Source organism: Pseudorca crassidens, chromosome 12 (assembly GCF_039906515.1).
Source record: "Pseudorca crassidens isolate mPseCra1 chromosome 12, mPseCra1.hap1, whole genome shotgun sequence".
Taxonomy (NCBI): Eukaryota; Metazoa; Chordata; class Mammalia; order Artiodactyla; family Delphinidae; genus Pseudorca; species Pseudorca crassidens.
The window spans coordinates 87,186,345-87,205,535 of record NC_090307.1 but is presented as its reverse complement, the minus strand read 5'-3'; the positions used below and the strand labels follow the sequence as shown (position 1 = coordinate 87,205,535).

General features: G+C 47.3%; 1 protein-coding gene and 1 pseudogene across 3 annotated transcripts in view; both read right to left on the bottom strand.

Annotated features, from left to right (window-relative positions):
• Positions 1-19,191, bottom strand: part of TMEM132B (transmembrane protein 132B) — a 409,658-nt gene that overhangs the window by 98,926 nt on the left and 291,541 nt on the right. The window lies entirely within an intron of this gene.
• LOC137204211 (nucleolar protein 56 pseudogene) lies at positions 17,108-17,867 on the bottom strand (annotated as a pseudogene).

Here is a 19,191-nt window from a genome sequence, read left to right as displayed (position 1 = left end):
AACCACAGAAAAAAAAAGATATTAAATTCTTCTTCTTTTTTCCATTTTTAAATATTTCAAAGAACCTCACAGACTGGTGTGAGGTGTTGCTTACCAACATTTTCCCAGCTGAGAACAATGAATCTTGATAATGAGCGAACACCATGGGCCCCTCCGCTCTCTCAGCTGCCAGGTCCTGGACTATTTCTCACACTAACAACTCACCCTCACTTGTAGCTTATTTGATTCTATCAGCATCACCATGGCAAGCCCAGAGACAGCAAAGACAACTGCCACAGTTAATTTTCCCCCCTCTGCCTCTGTCTTTCTGACAACATTCTGAAAACCTTTGTAGGACATGAAGGACCAGAAATCACCTCCCACCGACTTCCTGAATACAGCTTCTCAGAGTTGTCTTCTCTCTGTTTCTTCCTGCTACCAACCTTGAGCGATACTCTTGTTATGCACGATGACTCATGGAATCTACTGCTGTTTGGTTGTTTGGGGTTTTTTTTAATTTTTATTTTTTATTGGGGCATAGTAGATTAACAATGTTGTGTTAGTTTCAGGTGTACAGAAAAGTGATTCAGTTATACATATACATGTATCCTTTCTCAAATTCTTTTCCCATTTAGGTTGTCACAGAATATTGAGCAGAGTCCCCTGTGCCGTACAGTAGGTCCTTCTTGGTTATCTACTTTAAATACAGTAGTGTGTACATGTCAATCCCAAACTCCCAATTTATCCCTCCCCCCACCTTTCCCCTTTGGTGACCATAAGTTTGTTCTCTAAGTCTGTGAGTCTGTTTCTGTTTTGTCAGTAAGTTCATTTGCATCATTTTTTAGATTCCACATAGAAGTGATATCATATGGTATTTGCCTTTCTCTGTCTGACTGACTTCACTTAGTATGATCATCTCTAGGTCCATCCATGTTGCTGCAAATGGCACAAAGTTATTCGTTTTCTCATTGGTCCTCCAGAGATAGTGCGGGCACCTACGAGCCTGAACGTGAGTGATTCTTTGCTACGTTTTTACACAAACAGAGCACTTTGTACACTCTGTTCTGCCTCTAGAACATTTGATCTCTGACGGAAAGGGAAAGGAGAGCTCTAGTCGTTCTCTCCCTGACAATGAAGTGCTCTGGTCTGGAAGTGAGGACGGAACCAGTCACATGGCCCCATCTGACCAGGGGCCTCAGCAAGGACCATCCTCCTCCAAGTCCGATGGAGGTACCGATGGAGTCTCGGGGGTTCACCACCGGTCTGACTCCAGAGATCATGCCGGAGGGAGAGTAAACATCACACTCACTCATTCATTCATGCTGGCACGTTTATAGAAAGGACCGTGTCCCCACCTCTGTCCCAGGCCCAGTGACATATACAAGCAGAGGCACACACAAGACTCTAATTATCTTTCAAAGAGTCTGTTTCTCAGTGAAAGCCTTTTTCCTGTCGTGTTGCACAGGGTTTCTCTGCACGTACCCTGGGGAGGGCCTCATTATACGCGGATTCTTCTGCCTATGGGGCAGGTGGCTCCTCTAAGGAGAGCAGCTGCTAATGAGGCTGGGGTCCCCGGGTCGCACCCCACGTGTGCTGCTTTAGCTGGACTCCAGGTGGCTGTGGAGGGCATCTATGAGTCCAGCATCCTGCAGGCTACCCTGGTCACCAGGGGCCAACTGGCAGCTACAAGCAGCGCCAATGTATCACCTGTCCTGGTGTTCTCCCTGCTGAGATACGGGAGCAAGACCCTGCCCAAAGGATTGCACTGGGCTCCCCATGAAGGGGACCGCAACAGTGAGATGACCGGGGGAACGTTCGCGGCCAACCCAGCAGAGATCAGGCCGCAGATGGGCCGCCCGCAGAACCCTAGACCAGAAGGAAGCTCACATGCACCTACAGCATCATTTAAAGACCACAGACACGGGACAGCAAAGCACCTGGAGGATTCACGGCCCTTAAGGGGTGGAGGCAAAAGGGGCAAGAATCGCGAGGTTCACAGACACACAGAACAGACTTGTTGTGGTTGCCAAGGGGGAGGGGGTGGGGGAGGGATGGAGCGGGAGTTCGGAATTAGCGGATGCAAACTATTACCCGTAGGATGGATAAACAACAAGGTCCTACTGTAGAGCACAGGGAACTATATTCAATCTCCTGGGATAAACCATCATGGATATAAAACAAGAATGTACATATATACGTATAACTGGATCACTTTGCCGTACGGGAGAAATTAACACAACATGGTAAATCAACTGTCCTTCAATAAAATACATTTTAAAAAAAGAGAGAGGATCGTGAGGTTTAGGACTTGTCTCCCAAATTCCAGACTGTTGTCCAACTGCCTATTCAGCAGCTCCACTTAGGGGTCCAAAAGGCACCTCAGACTTGACACCGAACTTCTGCTCTTCCCCAAGGCCAAGACCACACCCCCATCAAAGGCAAGGCCATCTATCCTTCCAGTTACTCAGGTCAAAACCTTGGTCATCCTGAGCGCTTCCCCTTCCTTAGTAGCCAGCATCTGTGCTGTCCAGAAAGCCTGTCACTTCCACCTGGGAAATACCGTTTTTAAATACCTTCACTCTCTCCGTATCTACTACACCTACACTGGTCCAAGCCGTTATCTGCCTCTTGCCCGGTTACCGTAATCACCTCCTAAATGATCCCTCGCTTCCGCCCTCGCCCCCAGCCCTCTACTCTATTCTCTCCACACAGCAGCCAGAGTACCCCCGTTAAATCAGAGGCAAATATTTTCACTGTCCTGCTCAAAACCCTTACGGAATTCTCATCTCATTCGCATAAAAGCCCATTTCCTTACAAGGATCTATAAGGCCCTCCACAACCCGGTCCCCCTGCCCCAACGCCTGTTATTTCCCTGAACATCTTTGCTACCACTGTCCCCTCGGTCACTCCGTCCGGTCCCTCGCTGTTCCTTCAGGCATGCGGCTGCCTTGAGGTCTTCCCACTGCCTCTCCCTCTACCTGGACCCCCTTCCCTACGACATCTGTACAGCTCAACCCTCACCTTCAGGGAAGGCCTGAAAAGCTGCCTCCTAAGTGTTGTTTCCTTAGGTGACGCTGCTGAAAGACCCATCTCCTACACGGGCCAGCCCTCTCCCCCCTGTCCCCTGCTTTTTCTCACTTAACGCCATTGAACGTACTCTTCCGCAAGTCCCCTACATACAGACGAGTTCTGTGCCGAGAGCGTGTTCATTAAGTCCAGCAAAGTTAGCCTCGGTGCCCAACTAACACAATCGGCTATATAGTACTGTACTGCAATAGGTTTATAATACTTTTCACACAAATAATACATAAAAAACAAACACACACAAAAAATAAGGAAAACATTTTTAATCTTACAGTACAGGACCTTGAAAAGCACAGCAGTACAGTACAACAGCTGGCATCCAGGGGCTGGCATCGAGTGAACAGGCAAGAAATAAAGATACTGCACTGCTGTACTCGACACAGTCCTGTACAGTAAAGGACACAGAAGCACAGCCACTTGCAGAGGACGCACGCACGTGACAATGTACGCCAGACACGTGAACTAGCTTATGCGACTGGACATGTGAACGCACGTTCGCATCTTTGAAAGTTCACAACTTGAAGGTTCATACGTAGGGGAGTTCCTCTATTTATTTACTTGCTTTTGCTATGGGCTGTTTCTGTCTCCTAGGTTGTAAACTCAATGGGGCAGGGATTCTTCTTCATGTTCCCTGCGACACTTCCAACGCCTAGAAAATACCTGGTCCATAGGAGGAACTCCGTAAATACATCATGAATGAATGAATGAATGAGCTGTCAATCTCGGAGTGCACCCTTCAACCCCACACCTCTTTGGCTTCCTCAGAGTGTAACATGTGGATCCCTGAGTGTGAGGTCCCCCCAGTCCGTCCCTAGCTGGGCCCATCCATGCATCACTCATTCCCACTCTCTTCCAATGTACATATTCCTCTGTGGGCATCTTTATGACGGCACTGAGAAAGCCTGGACTTTCTGAGTTCCAGCTTCCCTGCCTGGGGCCTTCCATCAGTCTGTAAGTCATAAAATGGGTGATTCACACACTGCTGTTCCCTGGTGCCAGGTGTCTGCTTCTTTTGGTCACTCTCTACAACCTTCAGGTATCTGGGTATTTTTGCACTTTCCACAGAGTCAACTGTGAGAGTATTAACGTGATACCAACTCCTCAGCCATTACTGGACTTGGAATCACCAATGCTATTTTTTTCATCGTGGTAAGAGCATTTAACATGAACCTACCTTCTTCACAAATTTTAAGTGTATAACACAGCATTGTTAACCATAGGCAGGGTTGTACTGCAGATCTCTAGAACTTATTCACCTTGCATCTGATGCTAATTTTTTTTTTAATTTACTTAGCAAGCTCTCCATACACGGACTTGCTTGTTTTAAATTTCACTTCCATCAATTTTTTATTTATTTATTTTGGGCCGTGTTGGGTCTTCATTTCTGTGCGAGGGCTTTCTCTAGTTGCGGCAAGCGGGGGCCACTCTTTATCGCGGTGCACGGGCCTCTCACTATCGCAGCCTCTCTTGTTGCGGAGCGCAGGCTCCAGACGCGCAGGCTCAGTAGTTGTGGCTCACGGGCCCAGTTGCTCCGCGGCATGTGGGATTCTCCCGGACCAGGGCTTGAACCCGTGTCCCCTGCATTAGCAGGCAGATTCTCAACCACTGCGCCACCACGGAAGCCCGATGCGAATGTTTTGAAGGCAGGTACTGTTACAGTGGACTCGCTGATAAGTGAGGATAATAGGGACCACTTCTCCAAGGAGTATCACAAATACTCGTGATTTTTACCAGTTTAATCTAAGGAGGTAAAATATCTACCTTTGGTCCTAGCATTCTCGAAGCACCTCCAAACCACCTGGAGTTATTTCAACATCACAGGAGCAAACAAAACAATGAAAGACAAGCCAGACAGACAGACAGACACTCTGGGGTGTTCAAAAACAAACCCAAACAGAATCTATAACCTCATTAACCTTAAAACGGAGTAGAGTTAAGAGAATCCCACAAATAGACCAACATTCTGAATTCTGAATGCCGTCTGGGTCGAAAATCAGATTCGAATTCCTGTAACCTTCCATTTACCCGGCAGCTTTTCAATAAATGTCAGCTGGGCAGAAATTCAATGCAGGTAATTTGCAGGCCCCTCTAATTCCCACAGTGTGTAAATCTCCCTAAGAGAGAAGCTCCCCTTCGGGAAACAGGAATTCTCCTGTCACCGATTAATTAAAACCCAATGATCCCATCACATCTCCTACTTGGCCCACTGTATTAATTACAATAACCTCAAAAAATCTTTCTTATAGGCCAATTACTCTATAGAAATTGGGTCTCAAGTCAACTGCAGTTAGAAAGGATTATGTGCATGTAACTTCTTCAACTTCCCCTTTGCTGATTATATCTGTTCAAGCAATCCTGAAATTCTTTACATAGAATTGAGCCTAGCCTGCCATAATTTAAGAGACTAATTTGGTCCAGAGGAGCAAGTATGAGCCAGAATCATGCATGAAATAATAGGAAACGGTGGTTAAAAGTTAGATTTTTTGTTGTTGTTGTGCAAAGCTATTCATATACCCCATTACAGGATGCAAAAATAGGATGTTCCAGGACAGGGAAAGACCTCTGTGTATAGGTTCCAGGGACGGAGACGTTGAGTTCACGTAGGATTCCTGTACCAGCACCTTGAACTTGCCCAGTACTCGCCCTACATCAATCTCATTTCCCACCTCTGTATGATCTCAAGGAATGAAAATGATTCCAGATAATGATGAGACCCGATGGAAGTCAGCACCAGGTCAGACCCTCGGAGGAAGACGACCACTAATTGGCCTGAAACCACGGGATGAAAGGTAACATCTGTTCCGGGGGCTGAGCCAGACTGCACTAATGAGCGGCTCTGTGGCTTCGCGATGGCCATTCCGCCAGACGACCTTTGGCATCCTGAGTGCGTCCCCATGCACCCTCCACCACCGGGGCTGGGGCGGGCAGGAGTGTGCTGGGAGACGGGGCACAGCTGGGTGAAAAGGGCAAGTTTGGACATCCGAGCAAAGAGAAATTCCTACTTCGCCTCTGAACCTTCAAGGTCAGTGCCTGCGAAGCCAGTTTCCTTGGAAACTCTATTCCGTCTTAAGGCCACAGTCTGCTTCCTCTGATGCACACTGGCTGGATTCATCCTCCCGAGAGATGCTAGGAGTGGGGGGACCACGCTTTCTGAGCACAGAATGAGAGCATGTTGCTGGAGGTCTGTGAGCCTCTAATGGGAACCAAATGTCTTAAGTTAGGACTGTCCCAGAACATCACGGTCAACGTGCCTAGGAAGACATAAAAAGAAGCTTAGTCTATACCCAGCTTCTAATCCTGCCAGGGTTTCGCAAACTTACACTCTTCGCTGGCTCTCAAGTTCTGGACTATGTAAGTCATTCATTCAAACGTCTGATAAAACGTGTTGGCATCTCGTGGGCGCCAAGCTCTGTTCTCCGCACTGGGGATCAGTTGTGAGGAAGGCGGGGGGTATTCCTGCTCTCCTGGAGTTTATATTCTGGTAGAAGGAGACTATTACAAAGCAAATATAAAATTAAATGAGGCCACTATTAAATAGTGAATTTGATAGTCATTAGCGACTTGCCCTAAATACTTGCCGTTTCCTATTTTCTGGCCCACTAGAGGTTGGATGGAGCCTGACCGACACATTGTGTGTCTCCCTTCTGGGCAAGTATTTCGTCACCAGTACAAGCCTCTAGTTCAAGATGAGGCGCCGTTTGGGCCGCCTTCGAGATTATGATGGTCAGAGTCCCGAGAGGCTCACAGTGTGAGTGCAAAATAAGCCTTTGTTGTTGTTTTTTTTTTTTTGCGGTACGCGGGCCTCTCACTGTCGTGGCCTCTCCCGTTGCGGAGCACAGGCTCCGGACGCGCAGGCTCAGCGGCCATGGCTCACGGGCCCAGCCGCTCCGCGGCACGTGGGATCTTCCCGGACCGGGGCTTGAACCCGCGTCCCCTGCATCGGCAGCATCGGCAGGAGGACTCTGAACCACTGCGCCACCAGGGAAGCCCAAACCTTTGCTGTTTTAAACCGCTGAGACTTGGGGGTGGTTTGTTATCACCGCATCAACGAGCCCATCCTGACTGATGCAGAGATACACAGAGATGAAGATAAAACGGGGTAAAGAGATGGGGAGAGGGACCATTTGGACAGAGTTGTGAGAAGAGGCGCCTCTGAGAACAGATACTGGAGAACCGAGATTTCACTGATGGAGGACATGGGGGAACAGCAGGGGTGCAGGCCCTGAGGCGGTAGTAAGTTTGCCACATGCAAGCACGCACGTCCTGCACACACATGCACTCACGGGCACACACGCAGAAACACGGCACAAACTCACGGAGGGAGCAGGGAGCAGAGGGTAAACAGGTGGTCCATCTGCAGATACTTCCATGGACCAGCCTTCAGCCCCGAGAACCAGTCAGCACTCATGCAGCCCCTTTTCATAAAATCTCACACATCCCACCAAGGGACAGGGCTTTCCAGAAACCAGCTGCCATTGTAGACCCCACCCCTGGCTATGGAGACCTAACCCCGTCCAGTTCTCCACCAGCATAAAGTGAAAGAAAAGAGTTCCAAACAATGAGACGACCATAGACGTAAGGGATGCTACGGTTCTGCAGTTGGGTTAACTTTCTCTCTGAGCCAAGGCATGAGCCCAGGTGTTTTATAACAGCACCCCGCCCGGTACCTGGCATGTACCAAGCACTGTGCCAGGGCCTTCATGACTTAAATCTCACCATGGCCCTCCGAGAGAGGCTCTATCATTGCCAAGTTACACACGATGGGGCAGTCTCAGAGATGCTGTGTGACTTTCTTACAGTGCCACAATTAGGAAATCATAGAAACAGGATCCAGACCAATCCCTGGCTCCAAGGTCATGACCGGAATATGCTTGTTAGGAAAAGAGCTGAGACCTAATCCATGCTACGGTCCACAACCTAAAGAAAGTCTGCACTAACAAACAGAGAGTGGTCTTTGCAAAGCACAGAAAGAAACGGGGTGGAGGAAATTAGGAAACTTGGTCTCTTTAGAGAGGAGATTCTGAGCTGGTAGAATTCCGCTCTCAGCCTATACAGAGCACCTGCCTGAGGATGCAGGCAAAGAGGACGTCGACGCCGAAGAGGTGACGGAGGCGGGAGCAAGGGGAGAATTACAGCTTAGGAGGTCCTAGCGCCAGCCAAGGAGCCAGATTCACGCCCTGGACTGTCCCAGGACTAGAGCCAAAGCACTGTCTCTGATATCTGGTTAGCCGCTTTAAGCCCCTTCTGCTTGCAACTAAAAAAAACTGATATAAATACGATCGCATTCAAGTCTACCATGAGATGGAGACGCGGTATTTCACGATACGCGAGTGGCATTATCTCACTTGCCTCATAATTTCGGCTCTGGTGACTTTCAGTGGCATTCAGCCATGTTTCAGCTGATGTAAGGGGAGAGCCGAACAGAGCAATAAGTCAATATCAAGTGCTAGCAAACCTCCTTTCTTAAAGTCTAGTATTGCCGGCCATGGGCACCCTCACATTTCCAGAAAATGGACCCAAACGCCAGTATGAAACCTCCTTAAAATGCCTAAGTTACTAACACTTACCGTGACACATCTCCCAACCCCATTCTATAAGCTCGTCTTGAAATCCAGGGAGATCGTTTCCCGGTTTATTTTTTTCTGTTTCAAAATCTAGAGCTAAGTGACTAGCATCCATCATAGCTCAACAAGTGAAGAACGCACAGAGTTGAAGATAATATAGTTTCAGGAGGACAGGGTATTGTGTTGTTACAACTCAAATGGATCAAAATGAATTCAGCGTCTCTCGCAGCTTCTCGACCATCTTGCACTAAAGTGCATTTTAAAATGTTCAGGCTAGTCTCTCAAGCAACGGCAGTCAGATATCAAGTCTTTTTTTATTAAAGGACTTTGTGTTAAAAGACCAAGACATATTCAAGAACCTGCCACCAAAGGAATGCTCGACATCCTTCCAGCCCCAATATTATTCAAAACGCAGTAACCCCAGCACACGTGGGATATGGCAGGGGACGGTCTATCCCATCTGCCCGTGTCCTCTGCAGGAAGACATCAGCAAGCCCAGGCACACTGCTCACTGCTTTACTCACGGTGAAGTCTCAGGGCTGTTGCCTGGTGCGCCCGTAGTGGTCCCAGCAGGAAGCAGGGTTCCACTCATATTGGTTTAATGGAATCGTATGGGATGAAGGGAATATCTGCAGAGGAACAAGCGAGGATAAGAGAAATAACAAGGAATGTTGGAAAAGCCAGAGGTGAGTGACAGCAAAAAGTTGTCACTGCCCCAAGTTTGAAGGGCTATGGGGGGAGTGGAGGAGAATAGTGTTGCTGGAGCCCCATGAGAGCTGGTGGATGGGGGGCCATCTAGCAGGAGCTGTAGCCTGGCGGGGGGACACATGCAGGAAGGACCTTTCTCTTCCTTCCCTCTGGTCTCCCACTAAGGCCTCCCACTGGTTGAGCCCCGCCAGAAGCCAGCTGCAAGGGAGCCCAGGTGACTCGATCTCTTGGCATGAACCCCCAAATCACACAGCAGAGGAGAGTGCAAGAGTGCTTGAGGGCCAAGAGAGAATAAGTAGCGAGCCTGTCATGCGAGGTTAGCTCTGGTGGGACCCACAGGACCCTCCAGATGTGTGCCCCATGCCTGTTGAGGTGCCGGCTCTGCAGAGCGCCAGCCTGGCAAGGCTGAATACATCGCCAGCACTCCTGTGTCTGTGTCCAGTTAGGCTGGACCACCAGAGAGCTTCCGGATTCTGGAGGGCAGAAGGGGGGCATATAGAAATATGGATCCATTGCAACTTTTACATACTGCAAACGTCTTCCCAGATGTCTTTTGTGCCTTAGCTTGAACCAACTGACGGACCTAAGACAAACTGCCTCGTGACAAAACGCTTCAAACAAGCAGTGTGCTCAAGGTCCTCGCGAAGCTGAGCCTGGGGAGGTGAGGACCTCACTGTGCTGTTGAGAGGATTAAAGGAGCCCATGTGTGGAGCAGGTAGAAAACTGCTCTGCACGGAATTACTATCATGGTCGCAGCTTTCCACCTGCAGAGACAGGACTTCTCTGCCCGCATTTGCGTCCCCTCCCTTTCACTCTCTCTCTCAGAGCTCGCTGAACTCTCACAGCGCACGCCGCCACCCAAAATTAGGTGCTTATGTACATTTACGGGTTCATCTTTTTCTCCCTCACTTGAATGTAAGCTTCAGAGGGCGGGAACTGTGTCCTTTTTATTCACACCATGTCCCCAGGACACCCACAGCGTCCGGCACCTCTCAGGAGCTAAATGAAATCTTCGCAGGACTGAGTGAAGGACAAAGGGGGTTCCTTCACGTGATTGCCAAGAAACAGGACCAGAGGAGCCTGTGTCCGCCTAAGGTGGTGCGTTTTTCTCCGGACGCTGCCCCATCCACCCCTGCAGTGATTGGCTGGCTGAGAAGGGAAGCAGGGATGCTGACGGTAGGATCACGTTAGCCCTTCTGTCACTCTCACAGAGTCCCCACCACCTCCAGGACCCCAAGGACCCCATGGCCTGCCCAGAGCATCACTCGTACAGCCTGACCTGCGTCCACCAAGTCCCGGCCGCAGGTCCCCCTGAGGTCGAGAAACTGCAAAGGATGATGGGAGATGGACTTGGGAAGGCCATGGGGGATGTGGGGTGCATGGTACCCAGAAACGGGGAAGAGGCAAAGCCGCAGCCCGCATTCACACCTGCCCCGCCAGACGTGGGATACATGCAATTAGCTGTGCAAACAGCATGAGCAGTATTTGGAGAACACCACACAGAGCAGCAAAAAAGTCGACCAGCAGTCACGCCAGGAGACAGACAAAGGCTGAGCTTCAGATCTGAACTGAACCTAGAACAGTCTGCACAGATGGTCAAAGGCCCCGTTTGCTCCCCAGTCCTGTGAGGCAAGGAGGGAGGGGAAGCAGGGTGCTCTCAGAAACCCACGGAAACCCAGGTCCCCATGACCCTGGGCCACTTCCACTTGAAAGGGTTATTGGGCCTCCTGGATGAAATGCTCCCCTTTTCTAGGAATCTTCCTGAAAATCCAATTTATTAATCTGATTTAATTGTCAATCTGACACCTGGCTTTGCAGACTCCTTTTTACCCCAACCCTGTTTCCCAGAGAAAGAGGTTGCCTTTTCCATTCCTGCTCATTCACAGTGGCCTGTTTGAGACTCACAGACTTGGAAAACGAATTTATGGTTACCAGGGGGGGGATGGGTGGGGGGGAGGGATAGTCAGGGAGTTTGGGACTGACATGTCCACACTGCTATACGTAAAATGGATAACCAACAAGGACCTACTGTATAGCACAGGGAACTCTGCTCAATATTATGTAACAACCTAAATGGGAAAAGAATTTGAAAAAGAATAGATACATGTATATGTAAAAAAAAAAAAAAAGTGGTCTGTTTTAAATATTGTGCTATGTCTTCCAAGGTGGTCTCGGGTAAGAGCAGAAAAGAAATCCTCAGTCTTTGATGCACTGAGAAGACTGGCTGCATTTTCTGCCCAGGTCAGGCCCCATGGTTGAGTCAAACAAGCAAAGGTCTATCGATCCACTGAGTCTGTGAGTCATAGGGACAATGCAGTAAGCTCAGCTGGGTCCACATGGGTAGTGTCAGCTCACAACAGAATATCCCATTCTCCTGTGGGCTCACAGGTATACAGGCAGCCACACTGGAGAAGGTGAAAGGCCAGGTACAGGGCTCTCCACTCTTGCAGAGGTATCACCTGAGACCTGTGTACCCCAGTGGCCCACAAGCAGCATCGCCTGAATGTTTAGTGAACGTTATGACATTGGGGGGAAAACCAAGCTACCCTCATTGAGTTGTGACTTTGAGGGGAACTTGACTAATGCAGCCCTTAGCAGCTCAGGGTTGGCGTTCACTCAGACAGGGCTACCTGGGTTCACGTCTACCTTGGAAGGGCTTGTATTCAGTTATTTAGTGCTGCCTAACAAATTATCCCCCAATTTCGCAGATTAAAACCATGAATATTTCACAGTTCCTATGGATAGAGGGAGTGAGCTGAGCTGATGAGTTCTTTTTTTCTAACTTTCCATTTTATATTGGCGCACAATTGATGAACAATGCTGTGTTAGTTTCAGGTGTTCAGCAAAGTGATTCAGTTATACATATACACGCATCTATTCTTTTTCAAATCCTTTTCCCATTTAGGTTGTTACGTAACATCGAGCAGAGTTCCAGGGTCACTCAAGAGATTGCAGTGAGGATGTCGGCTGGGGCTGCATCGTCTAAAGGCTTGACGGGCTGAAGGAGCCACTTCCAAGATGGCGCCCTCACATGGCCATTGGCTGGGGACTTCAGTTCTTCAACACACAGGCCTCTCCAAAGAGCTGCTTGGGTGTCCTCATGACACGGTGGCTAGCTTTCCACAGGATGCAAGATCCAGGAGAGAACAAGGAGGAAGGCGTAATAATGTCTATGACCTGGTCTCGGAAGTCACACACCATCACTCCCACCACCTCCTATTCCTTAGAAGTGAGTCACTAAGTCCTGCCCACGCTCAAGGGGAGGGGAATTAAGCTCCACCTCTTAAAGGAGGGAGTGTCGTAAGAATGTATATACCTATTTTCAAACTATCCCAGGCCTACTGAGCAAACATCAACAAGAGTTGAACTTGGAGGCTAGACAGACTTGGGTTTGAATCCCCCTTTTGTCATTTTTTTACCTTGGGTTTAACCCCATCACACCTCAGTCTCCTCGTCTGTAAATGTGGATAATAATACCTACATTGCCTCGTTATTGTGAGAATTTACTTAGATAATATATGCAAAGTGTTCAACACAGTGCCTGGCTTCTAGCAAGAATTCAGCTCATCATATTAATATTTTAATTGCTATTAAGAGTAAAGGAGAACAATATAGCATCTTTTGCACATTAATCTCTGGTGTAACCCTCCCCCTTCAACATCACTAAAATGTTATAAGTGGATATACATAGTTCAAAAATAGATAACTATTTATTTAAATGTATAACTGCTAAGTTTTTTTTGTAGATACTTTATTTATTTTTAACATCTTTATTGGAGTATAGTTGCTTTACAATGGTGTGTTCGTTTCTGCTTTATAACATAGTGAATCAGCTATACATTTACATATATCCCCATATCTCCTCCCTCTTGCATCTCCCTCCCACCCTCCCTATCCCACCCCTCTAGGTGGTCACAAAGCACCGAGCTGATCTCCCTGTGCTATGCGGCTGCTTCCCACTAGCTATCGATTTTACATTTGGTAGTGTATATACGTCCATGCCACTCTCTCACTTAGTCCCAGCTTACACTTCCCCCTCCCCGTGTCCTCAAGTCCATTTTCTTCGTCTGCGTCTTTATTCCTGTCCTGCCCCTAGGTTCTTCAGAACCATTATTTATTTATTTATTTATTTTTGTGGTATGCGGGCCTCTCACCGCTGCGGCCTCTCCTGCGGAGCACAGGCCCTGGACGCGCAGGCTCAGCGGCCATGGCTCACGGGCCCAGCCGCTCCGTGGCATGTGGGATCCTCCCGGACCAGGGCACGAACCCGTGTCCCCTGCATCGGCAGGCGGACCCCCAACCACTGCACCACCAGGGAAGCCCCCAGAACCATTATCTTTTGTAGATTCCATGTGGCATAGAGGTAACTTACCTCAACATAATAAAGGCCATATTTGACAAACCCACAGCCAACATCATTTTCAATGGTGAAAAACTGAAACCATTTCCTCTAAGATGCGGAACAAGACAAGGTTGTCCACTCTAAGTGCTAAGCTTTAAACAGGGTCCTACAAATAACAACGTGATATAAGGTCATTGATGTCTCCAAGACATACTGAGTTGTACTAGTACACAACCAATGCTCAAATTTCATAAAAGTTTTTAGGTAGATTCTGCGTTCAAAAGACGCCAGAACCAGTTGAGGGTTCTACTCTTGCCCTCTTCCATCTAGGAGCATTCCCATTGGCTGCCTCTTCTTTTAAGTGGACATAAGTCAGAGAATTGTGACTGTGATATCAGAAGAGCATTGACCCCAGCATCAAAAAGCCTAGCTTCTAATATGATACTAATATTTCTACTGATAACACATACTTTTGCTCTACGCTAGCTGTGTGACCATGGACCAGTCTCTTAACCTCTGTTAGCCTCAATTTTCTCAACCATAAATGAAGGTAGTGAATACCTGATTTCTCATGTTCTGTCAAGTGCTAACCATCTTCGACTTCTCTGAATTCATCTGTGGGTGATATCTGAGATTGGATAACAAGAAAGCTTTTAAAGACAAACTCAGAGATAATTAAAGGGATCGTTGCATATGCAAATGATGATTGCAAGTGCATCGCTTGAAGAAAAAAGTCTCTCAGGATCAACATCTGGCCCCCCAAAATGCTGATTGGTATACATATGCTTAAATGTGATAAAACCAGTTTCTTCAATGCAGTACTGTTCCTAATACTAAGATCTTCGTAGTAGACTAGAATATCACCCACAGATAATGAGCGTGTTGCCCCCTTTCTTCTAATTGTATCAGTTAGGTTTCTCTGTGAAATGAAGCATCCCAACTTAGTGGCTACAACAACAATCAACTATCCAGCAGCTGGCCACCAGTACAAGAGAGAAGTCCATAAAAAGAATTGCCCAGCTGAGCCCCACCAGCATTGCAGCCTCGCATAATTACACACTAAGTAAATGGTTGTTATCTTAGACAACTTCATTTTAGGGTGATTTGTTTTGCAGCAAAAACTGATACATAATCTTTTTAATTTGTTTCTTTCCCATGTGTTATTGTCTTGGCTAGACAATCAGTACAATGTCAGCCGTGATACCAACACACTTCCTCCTCTTTTGTCCTAACTTTGATTTCCTATTAAACATAATGTTTATTGTAGGGTTCTGAAAGATACTGTCTATCAAGTTAAGAAAGTTCCTTTCTATTTCTACTTTGCTAAGGGTTTCTGCATAAATTAAGAGCTAAAATAGGCACTGCTCTCGCTCTGTAGGTACTAAGCAGCAACCCCTTCCAGACAAATGGAAAACTTCTTCGGAGCCGAGCCGACCACTTTGGGAACATTTGGAGCAGGTGATGGTGGGAGAGACAAGACTGAGACACAGAAACATTCAAAGAGTAAAAGACACAACAGCATACAGTCAAATGACGAATACGAAAGAGATAAGGTCAAGTTCAACAGACGTCCAGAGCGGAACATGAGTGTGACTTTCAAAAAGGAGGGAAGGAAGGAAGGGAGAAAGAGAAGGAAGGAAGGAAGGAAGGAAGGAAGGAAGGAAGGAAGGAAGGAAAAGAAAACAAGTAATTCCATGAGAAGAAGACAACGTAAGGGTGGAAAACGGCAAAATATACTTGACAAGTGCATCAAGGCTATATCACACGTTCACCTCGCTGCTTTTTCTTCCTGGGCACACAGAACGGCTACGCTTGCCAGCCTCCCTTGAAGCCCTGTCTCTGCCTACTGACCAATGAAATGTGGAGAGAGGTAACATAAGCCACTTCCAAACCTGGCCTTTGAAAACACCCAGTGAGATCTTCCAGGGTTTCCATGGAAACTTCTAAGGATGGCATGGCAACAAGCACAGTCTCCAGACGGTACCGCACGGGACAGAAGCAGTCCCTGTCCACGGCCTGAACTTGGATGTAGCTCAGAAACTCCATCCAGGCCTCGCTGGACTGTGTTACGCCCCTGAGATACAGGGTTATTTGTTACAGCAGCTAATATCAATCGTCTTAACAAATACAAAGAGCTATGATGGGCTGCGTTCAAAGAATCTAACAACTGGAATATCCCAGTGAATTCCTGAGAGACCAGTCACCCTGTGCTAGGCCCACTGGCCTGCAAGTCTAGCCTTTACCTTCCATTTTCAAAGACAGCCTTCATTTCTGGAGCTAAGGAAGAAAGAACCTTATTGATTTTCCTGGGAAGAGGGAGGTACCTGTTGTAATAAACCTACTTCCACCAAGGCTGTTGAATAACTGGGTCCTGAAAGATATGCTAAATAGTATGACAAAGGAAAAGTTAGAACACAGACTGAGGCATTCTCTTCCCAAGCAGACTGGGGAGTTAGCGCCCGGGGAACGTAATTCAGACCTCCTGTGGTTTCAACACAATCTCAAAACAACAACGATCCAGTAAGGAGAAACAGACAAGGCTACTCAGGGATGCACAGTGTCTTTGGGAAATTTCATCTTGTTCAATTCCCATGTCATCCCCTTAACTTTTTTTTCAATTTACTTTTTATTTTATATTAGAGTATAGTTGATTTACAATGTTGTGTTAGTTTCAGGTGTATAGCAAAGTGATAAAGTTATACATATATCCACTCTTTTTCAGATTCTTTTCCCATATAGGTTATTACAGAATACTGAGTAGAGTTCCCTGTGCTATACCATAGGTCCTTGTTGCTTACCCATTTTATATATAGTAGTGTGTATCTGCTAATCCCAAACGCCTAATTGATCCCTCCCCTCCACATTTCCCCTTTGGTAACCATACATTTGTTTTTGAAGTCTGTGAGTCTGTTTCCATTTTGCAAATAAGTTCATTTGTATCATTTTTTTTGAAGATTCCACATATAAGGGACTTAGCTTGAGAAAACAAGGACTTCAAATAGCTGAATCAAAGGCAGTACCCTGCTACTTGTATTTTTTTTTTTTTAAATGTGGGCAACTCAGTTTGTTTTTTGTTATTTATTTATTTATTGGCTGTGTTGGGTCTTCATTTCTGTGCGAGGGCTTTCTCTAGTTGCGGCAAGTGGGGGCCACTCTTCATCGCGGTGCGCGGGCCTCTCACTGTTGTGGCCTCTCCCGTTGCGGAGCACAGGCTCCGGACGCGCAGGCTCAGCGGCCATGGCTCACGGGCCCAGCCGCTCCAAGGCACGCGGGATCCTCCCGGACCAGGGCTCGAACCCGTGTCCCCTGCATCGGCAGGCAGATTCTCCACCACTGCGCCGCCAGGGAAGCCCTGCTACTTGTATTTTAAAACAATGCTGATGATCTTTCTGTTTTTGTTTTGTTTGGTTTTGGTTTGACTTCTATTGGGCTATAGGGGATGGGCTGGGAAATATCCCTGCAAGTTACGCCCCACTAGGGAAGTGTCCATCTCGTCTTCCTGGGAGAAGCTTTCGGAGCTTTTTCTTTTTCTTGGAGCTGCTGTTCTCGCGGCAGCAGCCTCTTCAGGTCCACTGCTGAGAGGCTCCCCCTTGCAAGAGAATTTCCTCTTTTTCTTGGGGACCCTCTTGCGTCCTGACTCTTCAGGGTCGCTAACTGGTTCCTCTTTGGGGAAAGGTTTCTTCCTCTTGGTGACACTTCCACTGCCAGCTGTCTCCTCAGGATCACTACAAACCAGCTCCTCCTTGGAAAAAGATTTCTTTTGGGGGGGCTTGGAGAAGGAGACGGATGGGTCTTCCATTCCATTCTCCTGAGGAGCTTCCTGGGGGTTTTGCTTTTGCTTCTTTTTGGGTCTTTCACTTGTCCCCTCACATTCTTCTGGGGTCTCACTGCTGTTTTCTGAGGACGCCAGGGCAATCGCAGCCCGCCTTTTCTTCTCCTTCTTCAAGCGTTTCTTCTCCTGTTTCTCCAGCTTCCTAGTAATCTCGGCCGCTGCTTCCTCTGCCTGAACCACTGCCTCCTTCATGACATCCAGATTCTTTCGTGGACTATCTCCAGTCTCACAGAAGGACAGCCGCTCCTCAACTTGTTCTCGAAGCTTCTCCCCAGATACACGGGTAGGTACCTCAGAGAAGCAATCAGTTCGTGAGGCAATACTGCATTTGTTTGCCAGGTATCGGGAGATGCGGCCTTTGTTCAGCTGCTCGGCCAATGAAGGTAGAGTGGAGAATGAGTCCATATTTTGGGGTGTCACCCCTTGTCTTCAGGGCTCTGGAAACTTGGTCCCTTTGCTGGGCCCAGGGAATGATGATCTTTCTTAAGCCACATGCCTTTCTTCCCTAGAAGCTACACTATAAAATGGCATTGTATAGCAGGAAGTCTAAGTGGGGTGGCATATGGCATTCTTTACCTTCTGATCTTAGCACTTTCAAGTGAGCTACTGCATACTGTATCAATCCCCTTAACTTCAGCAGGGAGAATAACACAAGCAAGACACATCAAAACTGACCCCACCCCAAAGGGAGGTCATAATTAATTCCACTAAGATATTAAGTCAGTCCAAAAAAAAAATTGGGGACGGTCAACAATTAGGCACATTTGTCTCCTGACACCAGGAAATAGAAATTTAGCAGTGGCCACACCCTCAGAGGGTTCTTAGAGCACCTGAGAGTTTCGTATTTAGAAGACAATATTACTCCACAGCAAAATAAGGTTCTGGGACTGCAGAAGTTCAAGAGTAACTGTCACAGCCCATCAGGCCTCTGATATCAATTCTCAAGGCCTTCAGACGTAATACATTGAGAACCCATGATCCTTCAGGCCCAGAATTTTTCACATCTGCACCAGACTGCTGTAAGTACAGCCACCCTGTTCTAATAACACCTCAAAAATGTGTTTCTTGGTCAAAGCATCCCAACTCACCCAAGGTCACACAGCCAGCACACAGTAGGGCCAAGCCGTCTAACATCACAGTTACTCTCTCTCATAATCAATGCAGTGTAACACAATATAGTAACACACAACATCATATGCTAATATTCTATCACTAATCATATAATACAGTGGAGTGATATACTACAATAAAGCAAGGATCACACCCGATTTTATGTCCATGCCCTTTCCACTGAGGAATCATTCTAATTTTCTCTTCACCAGCTCTTTCTTGCTCAAATATAGATTTTTTTTTAACTGGACACATCTCAGGGCTGAGAAGAATACAGCATAAGCTAGCCATAAATGATATTCCTTCCAGGGGCAATTTTATGATGCCCTGTACCACCACTACTCTGCCCATAATTGTGCTAACACACACACACACACACACACACACACACACACATTATTTTCCTAGTCCCAGGTAATTCTGGTATTCTTGCCAATACTTAAACTGGACGACAAGTAGGTCCTACAGTTGAAAGCTAGTAGAAAAAAAAAAAAAAAAATGACAGCTACGTCTGGACTGCAGTTGGTGCTCAGAATCGAAGATGGAGAGAAACAGTAGCTTAAGAGTGGTTC